This window comes from Triticum dicoccoides, chromosome 3B (assembly GCF_002162155.2).
Source record: "Triticum dicoccoides isolate Atlit2015 ecotype Zavitan chromosome 3B, WEW_v2.0, whole genome shotgun sequence".
NCBI classification, from domain to species: domain Eukaryota; kingdom Viridiplantae; phylum Streptophyta; class Magnoliopsida; order Poales; family Poaceae; genus Triticum; species Triticum dicoccoides.
Window position 1 is genome coordinate 241,061,512 of NC_041385.1, and position 9,995 is coordinate 241,071,506.

Sequence of the window (9,995 nt, forward strand, 5' to 3'; positions counted from 1 at the left end):
GGAGTTTGGCTCTTTGAGTGGAGCGCGCAATACTTAGGTGTTTAAAACGTTGAGCTTGAGCAAAACACCCACTGGGCCGGCTGGCGGCAACCCGGCGGAGCTGGTTTGGCGAGCAGCCGGTCGTGCGGCTATATATTTTTGAGCGACGGGCCGGGTTGATCGACCAGGCGGCCTGTTACTAAGTGTTTGAAACGTGCAGGAGCTCTGGCCCATTGTGCTTGCCAGCTGACAGCCGAAGCCGGATCTGTGGCTTAGGGCGAAATGGGGGGCCGTGGTGTCCTTAGTGCATCGGGAATCACAAAGGAAGGCGGCGGGTGACGATCGAGCCGGCTAGCCCCTGAGCCCCCGGGTCGAGCAAATCGGACCGGTGGCCGGGTTCAGGAGCATAATGATGCATAAAAGTTGGGGACACAATAACTTGGTCGGCAAAAGGCAGCCCCTGAGCGCCGTTCAGGGAACCCATAGTTTCATACGTTTATGAAAGGCAGCGATACATACACTCGTATGGCTAACTACAAAACGGGCGAAGGAGTTCCGCGTTCCACGGCCTTGTCGTTTCTTCATCGATGGTGTCTCTCTTGCGCTTGTTTGACTTGCATGCTTCGATGAGGTGGTAGGCGTTGCGGTCGCGCAAGGCCCGGCTAACGATGAACGGGCCCTCCCATGGAGGGGACAACTTCAGGCCGGCTTGCTCTTAGACGAGTCGGAGGATGAGGTCGCCTTTGTGGAATGCGAGGTGCTTGATCTTCTTGCTTTGGTAATGCCTCAGGCCTTGCTGGTAGATTGCCGAACGGCTGAGCGCCAGTAGGCGGGCTTCTTCGAGTAGGTCGATGCCATCTTCGCGGGCTTCTTTGGCTTCGGCTTCAGTGTACATTGCGACACGCAGCAAGTCAAACTCGACGTCGGTCGGGATGATGGCTTTGGCTCCATAGACGAGGAAGAACGGGGTGAACCCAGTCGACCGATTCGGCGTAGTTCGGAGACTCCAGAGGACGGCCGACAACTCGTCGAGCCAGCTGCCGGGTGAGCAGATGAGTGGCTCGACGAGTCGTGGGTTGATGTCGGATAGGATGAGGCTGTTGGCCCGCTCGACCTACCCGCTGGACTGCGGGTGTGCAATGGAGGCCAGGTCAAGGCGGATGCTGTAGACGGAACAGTATTTCCCGAGCGCGCCCTTGGCGAAGTTGGTGTCGTTGTCCGTGATGATGCTGTTCGGCATGCCGTAGAGAACCGCAATGTCTTTGATGAACCGGACGGCTATTGGCCCGTCCAGTTTCTTGATTGGTCATGCTTCGATCCACTTGGTGAACCTGTCCACCGCCACCAGTAGATGCGTCATGCCGCCTCGGGCCGTTTTGAAGGGTCCCACCATGTCGAGTCCCCAGACCGCGAAAGGCCAGGCGATCGGAATGGTGCAGAGAGCTTACGCCGGCTGGTAGCTACGCTTGCTGAAGCGCTGGCATCCCTCACACTTGAGGACGAGTGACTCGGTGTCTTGGAGAGCCGTGGGCCAGTAGAAGCCATGGCGAAAAGCCTTGGCCACCAGGGATCATGATGCAGCGTGATGCCCGCATTCGCCCTGGTGTATGTCGATGCTTTGGTTCTGCTCGACACAGCACTGGAACACGCCGGTGGAGCTGCGCTTGACGAGCTCATTGTTGATGATGTTGCAGGCGGACGCCCGGTGTTGCACTTGCCGGGCCTCGGTCTCGTCCATGGGGAGAACCCCGTTCTCCAGGAATTCTGAGATTGGCAAAGCCCAAGACAGAGACGTCACCACGGCGAAGACGGCCACCAGGGTGGGTTCCGGGTCGGCAGCCCCTGAGCCGGGTTGAGCAGCCATCAGGTCGGGGATGGCGATGGCGGGGTCAAGGGCGATGGTGGCCGGGTCTAGCTGAGCAGCCCCCAGGCCGGGTTGAGCAGCCCCCGGGTCGGATTCGGTAGTCCCCGGGCCGGGTTCAGCTGCCCCCGGGCTGGGTTGAGATGTGGTCGGGTCGTCTGGAATGTGGATGGACTGAGAGTCGGGAGACAGCTTGATGGATGGCTTGTGCAGGTGCTCGAGGGAGACACCGAACGGGATGGACTGCCAGGACGAGGCGATCTTGGCGAGCGTGTCGACCGCCTCGTTCTCCACGCACGAGACATGGAGGAACTCACAGCCCTCGAAGGACCCAGACAGCTTCTGGACGAGGAAGCGATAGCTTGCCATGTTGGAGTCGTGGGCGTCCCACTCGCTGGAGCACTATTGCACCACCAGATCCGAGTCGCCGTAGCACAGGATGTGCTGGATGCCGATTTCCTTGGCAAGCCGGAGGCCGTGCACAAGGGCTTCATACTCGGCGATGTTGTTGGAGGCGGCGAACTGGATCTGGAGTGCGGTAGCGGAGTCGGTTGCCCTTTGGGGACGACGATACGATGCGGGCCCCTAGGCCGAGTCGCATCTTGGACCCGTCGAAATGCATGCGCCAGTGCGTCAAGTCGGGAGGCGGCGGCAGGTACTGGGTCTCGGTCTAGTAGACGAGGAAGTCGGCCAGGGCCTGGGACATGATCGTAGTGCGGGGCTTGTAGATAATGGTGTGGCCGGCTAGCAAAAGCACCCACTTGGTGACCCGTCCAGAGGCATCCCAGCACCCGATGATCTCGCCGAGAGGGGCCGTGCTGACCACGGTGATGACGTGCTCTTGGAAGTACTGCTTCAGCTTCTTGGCGGTGAAGTACACGCCGTAACACATCTTCTGGTAGTGCGGGTTGTTCTGCTTGGAGTTGGAGAGCACCTCGCTCAGGTAGTAGACCGGACGCTGGACGGCTTGGATCTTGCCCTTCTATGGTCGCTCGACCACCAGCACCGTGTTGACCGACCGTGAGGTCGTGGCTATGTAGAGCAACAGCGACTCCTTGTCGGCCGGTGCGGCTAGGACTGATGCGGCGGAAAGCATGCGCTTGAGGTCTCAGAAGGCCTCATCCGCCCGGTCGTTCCATTCGAACGATGTCGTCTTCTTCATCAGCTGGTATAGGGGTAGCGCCCTTTCGCCCAGCCGGCTGAGAAACCGGCTGACCGAGGCCAAGCAGCTGGTGAATTTCTGGACATCACGCAGCCGAGCCGGCTTGCGCATGCGCTTGATGGCCTTGATCTTCTCTAGGTTCGCCTCAATGCCGCGCTCTGAGACGAGGGAGCCGAGTAGCTTTCTGGCCGGGACGCCGAAAACGCATTTCTTCGGGTTGAGCTTGACCTTGTATTCGCGGAGGTTGGCAAATGTTTCCTTCAGGTCATCGAGGAGCGTGAGGTGCTGTTTGGTCTTCACCATCATGTCGTCCACATACACGTGGATATTGCGACCGAGTTGCGGCAGCAAGCATTTCTGCATGCAGCGCTAGAAGGTGGCGCCGACGTTCTTCAAGCCAAACGACATGGTGATGTAGCCATACAACCCAAAGGGCATGATGAAGCACGTCTTCAGGGTGTCGGCCGGGTCCAGCTTGATCTGGTGGTAGCCGGAGTAAGCGTCCAGGAAGGACAGGAGCTCGCACCCGGCGGTCGAGTCGATGACTTGGTCGATCCGCGGGAGGGCGAACGGATCCTTGGGCCAGGCCTTGATAAGGCTGGTGTAATCGATGCACATGCGCCAGGTCTTGTTTTTCTTCAAGACGAGGACTGGGTTGGCCAGCCACTCGGGGTGGAACACTTCCATGATGAAGTCGGCCGCCAAAAGCTTGGCGACCTCTTCCCCGATGGTTCTTCTCTTTTCTTCTGAAAAACGTCGCAGGGGTTGACTGACAGGTTTGGCGTCCTTGCGGACATGGAGTTTGTGCTCGGCGTACTTCCTCGGGATACCCGACATGCCCTTGGGGGTCCATGCAAAGATATCCCAATTCTCACGGAGGAGGTCAACGACCTCGCCTTCCTATTTGTTGTCGAGGCGGGCGCCCATGACAACGTACTTACTGCAGCTGGGGTCTTCCGGGTTCAGCTTCACTTTCTTGGTCTCCTTGGAGGGTTTGAAGGCGGCCTCGTCGGCCGGCTCCCGGTCGGGATCGACGCAGCTGAGGCCTCGCCCGCTATGGCGACGATCCGATCGAGCTGGCGCCGCTCCTCGGCAATGACCAGCGACTCGGCCAGCTTGGCGCCGTCTCAGGTGCACTCCAGGGACTTGCGATAGTCGTTAGTGATGGTGATGAGGCCCTTCGGAACCGACATCTTCATTTTCAGATACGTGTAGTAGGGGACTGCCATGAATTTGCGAAGCGCGGGTCAGCCCAGCAGAGCATGGTATGCACTGGACAGGTCCACCACTTCGAACCATATCGGCTTGCGCCGAAAATGGTTGTTGTCACCGAACAGGAGGTCGAGCCGGACCCGGCCAATGAGAGAGCAGGAGAGGTCGGGAACGATGCCATGGAAGATCGTCCGGGTCGGCTCCAGGTCCTTGGCCCCGAGGCCGAGCTTGGTCATCGTGTCGCGGTAGAGGATGTTGATGCTGCTGCCGCCGTCGATGAGGACTTGGGAAAACTTGCATGTGCACCGCGCAACAATGTTTGGGGTTGAGGACGAGGGCATAGCCACCCGGATTTGGCATGACGGTCGGGTGGTCTTCCCGGGTCCAGGTGACCGGGCAGTCCGACCAGTGCATGAACTCTGGTTTGGCCGAGACGACAGTGTTCACCTCCTGCTGAAGGAGACGCTCGCTGCGCTTGTCATCGCTGAGGCTGGTGAAGACAACATAGGCCGCGTTCTGGTCCGGGTAGGCATCATCACGCATCGCACCGCCGGCTGGGGCGGTGGTGGAGGCGGAGGTAGCTGTCCCGTGCTTGGAGCCGGAGCCGGAGGAGCCGGGACGTCACCCCTCATGATGCGCTTGGTGATGCTGCACTGCCGAAGCGTGTGCGTGGACGGCCTTGCGTCACTATGGTGCTTGCAGGGGGCGTCGAGCATCTCTTTGAAGCTCATGGCGGGCTGCCACGCCGTCTTGCCGGTCTGCCGGCGCTTGGCCACCGGGTCCGCCGCGGGCTCGGCGGCCGCGATGAGCCGGTTGTCGTAGCGCTGAGTGATACGTCTCCAATGTATCTATAATTTATGAAGTATTCATGCTATTATATTATCCATCTATGAAGTTTTATATGCATTTATATGCCGTTTTATATGATTTTTGGGACTAACCTATTAACCTAGAGCCCAGTGCCAGTTTCTGTTTTCTCCTTGTTTTTGAGTTTTACAGAAAAGGAATACCAAACGGAGTCCAATTGACGTGCCAATTTTTGATGATTTTTTATCACTACTAGGAAAAGGGCTATAGATGGAATTGACACTAATGGCGCACCAGACATGTGGTGCGCCATTAGTATATACTAATGGCGCACCACCCCCTGATGCGCCATTAGTGTTGAAACTACTAATGGCGCACCCTGCTCACAGTGCGCCATTAGTACCAAATTTTTTTTGAACTAGTGCGCCTGTCCAAACATACTAATGGCGCATCCTCTGGTGGTGCGCCATTACTAGTTGTAACTATTAATGGCGCACCGGCCAGAAGGTGCGCCACTAATGTTATTTGTTTATTATTGTTTTTATTCCTTTTTTTGCAAAAGTACTAATGGCGCACCATCAGGGGGTGCGCCATTAGTAACCTGGATTACTAATGGCGCATTTGTTGCTGGTGCGCCATTAGTAAGTGGGCAGCAACAAGATATTTTGGACAGCCTCTCCTCCCACACTCACTTTCTCCCCACTTCATTCTCTCCACCGCCTCCTCCTTGTCTCGGGTGCCTCCTCTTTTTCACCTCATTTCCACCATAGATTCATTCAAATTAAGTGGTTAAGTTACCTTGTTTTGCTAGGTAAGTAAGGGGGGAAGCTATATTTATGTTGTTCTCCCTACAACAATGTGCACATGCACTTTTTATGGCCTAGCTAGATCTATGTATGTTCGTGGTGTTGCATATGTTTGTGGTGTTGCATATGTGTTTGTGTTTGGAGGTGTACCGGTATTTGAAATGCGATAGTTGCCAATATTTTGCCGGAATGTTGATTCATTTCCGTTTCAGCGAGAATTTTGGCATTAAGCATTCTTTTTGGTCCTATTTTTAGGGAAAGTCATGCCAAATTTTTTTCTTGGTTCTAAAATATCGTTTTGCTCTACCCCGCAGGCGACCATGGTCCGCACGATGACCAAAGGCATCGTGAATAGGTTTTTGAGGTCCGCGAAGGCCGAGATGCTTCAAAAGAACGAGACGGAGATAAGATGTCCGTGTCGAAGATGCAAGCTGAATAGCCTTATTGCGGACCCGGATTCCGGGCAGGTGCGGGACCACCTGCTCTTGCGTGGTTTCATGGATGGCTATCGGTGGCAAGGTGATGAAGATGACTACGAAGTCGTCCATGGGGGCCGGGCAAGAAATGAGGAAGGGCAACAAGACAACCACCGCGGCTCGGGGGTCGAGAAGACGAAGAATCCCCAGGAGATGATCACGACGGTGATGCTGTACACAGTCATCATGTAGAAGATGCAGGACATGATGATGATGCCGGCGGAGCAGACGACGCTGGACCATGGATGGGCTGGGTGCAGGACCCTCATATTCAAGAGCTGCTTCTCAAGCAGACGGATAACGCAAGATCTGCCGCCCGAGAGAAAGCCAAGATGGATCAACTTGAGTTATACGCGGTTACTCCATTGTATGAAGGATGCAGGCCCGAGGATACCCGCCTGAAAGTAACGCTCATGGATCTGGAGATGAAGGTAAAACACAAAATGACCGACGCATGCTTCGACGAGAACATGTCATTCTGGCACGAACGTCTTCCCAAGGGGAACAAGTGCCCGACTAGTTTGGAGGAGGCAAAGAAAATCGTGTGTCCTCTGGATTTACCGCACGTGAAATACCATGTGTGCATGAACAATTGCATCATTTATTGGGATGAGCACGCGGAGTCTACCATATGTCCGGTGTGCGGTGTCACTCGATACAAGAAGAGGAAGAAAGCTCCTCGAAAAGTGGTGTGGTACTTCCCAATCACTCCTCGTCTGCAGCGGTATTTCGCGGACCCTAAGGTAGCAAAGCTCCTGCGTTGGAACGCGGATAGGGAGGAGAAGAAGCGAGAAGATGACGCAAATGATCCGGAGTTAGATAAAAAAGACAAGATGCTGAGTCACCCTAAGGATGCGAGCCAGTGGCAAGTGTTGAACTTCGAATACCCAGAATTTGGGAACGATCCAAGGAACATCATGCTGGGCGCGAGCACCGATGGAGTCAATCCATTTGGAAACCAGAGAAGCACACATAGCACCTGGCCTGTGTTCGTGTGGATGTACAACCTTCCCCCCTGGTTGTGCATGAAGAGGAAGTACATTCACATGAGTATGCTAATTGAAGGGCCGAAACAACCAGGGAACAACATCAATCTGTATCTGGGGCTGCTGAAAGAGGAGATTGACATGCTGTGGAAAACGCCAGCCAATACGTGGGACGCCGCAGAGAAAGAATATTTCCCTATGAGAGTCGCACTGCTCACGACGGTGCACGACTATCTCGGTTACGGATATCTTGCGGGGCAGGTAGTCCACGGATTTTCTGGATGCGTAAGGTGCATGGATGACACAACGTATCGCCAGCTAGATAGAGATCCCGGGTCTTCGAAAACCGTGTTCATGGGACATCGAAGGTGGCTTCGCGACGATGACTCGTGGAGGAAACGCAAGGATCTGTTCGATGGTGAAACCGAACCCCGAAAACGCCCGTGTACGAGGAGCGGCGAGGAAATAGACAAGCTGTTGAAAAATTGGAAAGACTGCCCACTGCCGGGAAAGAAGCAAAAGGCGCCAGAACCGCTGCTGAAGGTATGGAAAACGAGGTCTGTTTTCTGGGACTTGCCATACTGGAAGATCCACCGTGTGCCTCACAGCCTTGATGTCATGCATATCACGAAGAACGTGTGCGAGAGTCTGCTTGGTACCCTGCTCAACATGCCAGAGAGGACCAAAGATGGGCCGAAAGCAAGGGCAGACTTGAAATCAATGGGCATCAGGCAGGAGCTTCACGCTATATATGATGATGATGATGATGATGATGATGATGATGATGATGATGATGAGGCGAAGCAGGACACAGAAAGTCGTCGCAAAGGCAAAAAGGCCAAGAAGACCGGAGATGACTACCCTCCCGCGTGCTTCACTCTAAGTCAGGAGGAGATCGAGCAGTTTTTCACCTGCCTCCTAGGAGTAAAACTTCCTTACGGTTACGCGGGGAAGATAAGCAGATACCTAGACCCAGCGAAGCAGAAGTTCAGCGGGATGAAGTCAAACGACTGTCACGTGCTGATGACGCAGATACTTCCAGTTGCAATCCGTGGGATCATGGACGCGCATGTCTGTGAAACGCTATTTGGCCTATGCAACTTCTTCGACGTCATCTCTCGGAAGTCGATTGGCGTGAGGCAACTCAGAAGGCTACAGGAAGAGATCGTGGTGATACTATGCGAGCTTGAGATGTACTTCCCGCCCGCATTCTTCGATGTTATGGTGCATCTGCTGGTCCATATAGTGGAGGATATCATCCAACTTGGGCCGACGTTCCTGCACAGCATGATGCCATTCGAAAGGATGAATGGTGTCATCAAAGGATACGTTCGCAACATGTCACGTCCAGAGGGAAGCATAGCCAGGGGCTTTCTGACCGAAGAGTGCATCTCCTACTGCACGAATTATCTAGGCATCGAGAACCCGGTTGGTCTGCCCGTCAACAGGCACCTCGGCAGGCTCGCTGGATGGGGTCACCGTGAGGGTCGCCGCGAAATGCATGTCGACTTCGAGGGTCGACTCGCCGACTTTGAAAGAGCAAACCTAGTCGCGCTACAACACATAGACGTGGTCGATCCTTGGGTGGTAGAGCACAAAACCTTTATTAAGAAGACGTACAATGACCGAGGCCAACAGAGGACGGACGGAGATATACTCAAAGAGCACAACTCATGTTTCACGCGTTGGTTCAAGCAGAAGCTTCTGTCGTACCCTTTACATGAGGATTCTTCCGCGGAAGAACAACTCATATTCGCCTTGTCACAGGGCGCCGAGCACAACCTGATGACCTATGAGGCGTACGATATCAACGGCTACACATTCTACACCGAGGCCAAGGACATGAAGAGGGATGGTTATCAGAACTCCGGGGTAACGATGGAATCCTACACCGGTAACGACAAGGACAGATATTACGGAAGGATCGAGGAGATCTGGGAGCTGAGCTACGCTGGAGAGAAGGTCCCGATGTTCCGTGTCAGATGGGCCAAGAACGTCATAAAAGAAGACCGATATTTCACCAGCATGGTTATACCCGAAGCCAAATCCAAGACCGCGGGCGCAAATGTCACCGTGAAAAATGAGCCATGGGTACTGGCTTCCCAAGTGGACCAATGCTTCTTCATTACCGACCCGCCAAAGCCCAGTCGTGTTGTCGTGAGGAGAGGCAAAAGGAAGATCATCGGAATGGATGGAGTAGCCAATGAGCAAGACTTCGACAAGTACGGCGACCCGAGGATCGAACATGACAACGATGATGAAGTAGCAGCATACACCACAAGAACAAGCAGGACCACCATACCTAAAGGACGTCCGTTCCACAGAAGAACTCCATTTGCGAAAAAGAAGGGCAAGAAGATTGTTAACAGATAGCTAGCTAAGATCGATTGTATTTAAATCGTAGCCTTCATTTCTCGATTGTATTTCATGGGCACTTTTTGAACTATCATGAATATTTTTAAATTTCATGGACACTCGATCTCGATCCCCCTCCATCTCGATCGCTATCCCACCTCGCCAGATCCGGTCCCCCTCGCCGCCGAGCACCCCCCGGTCCACCGGCCGCCGCCGCCGACCCCCCGCACCCTCGATTCCCCTACTCAACCGCCGCCGCCGACCCCCCGCACCCCTCCCCTACTCAACCGCCGCCACCGACCCCCCGCACCCTCCCCCGCTCCACCGGCATTACTGTTTGATGATATTTTT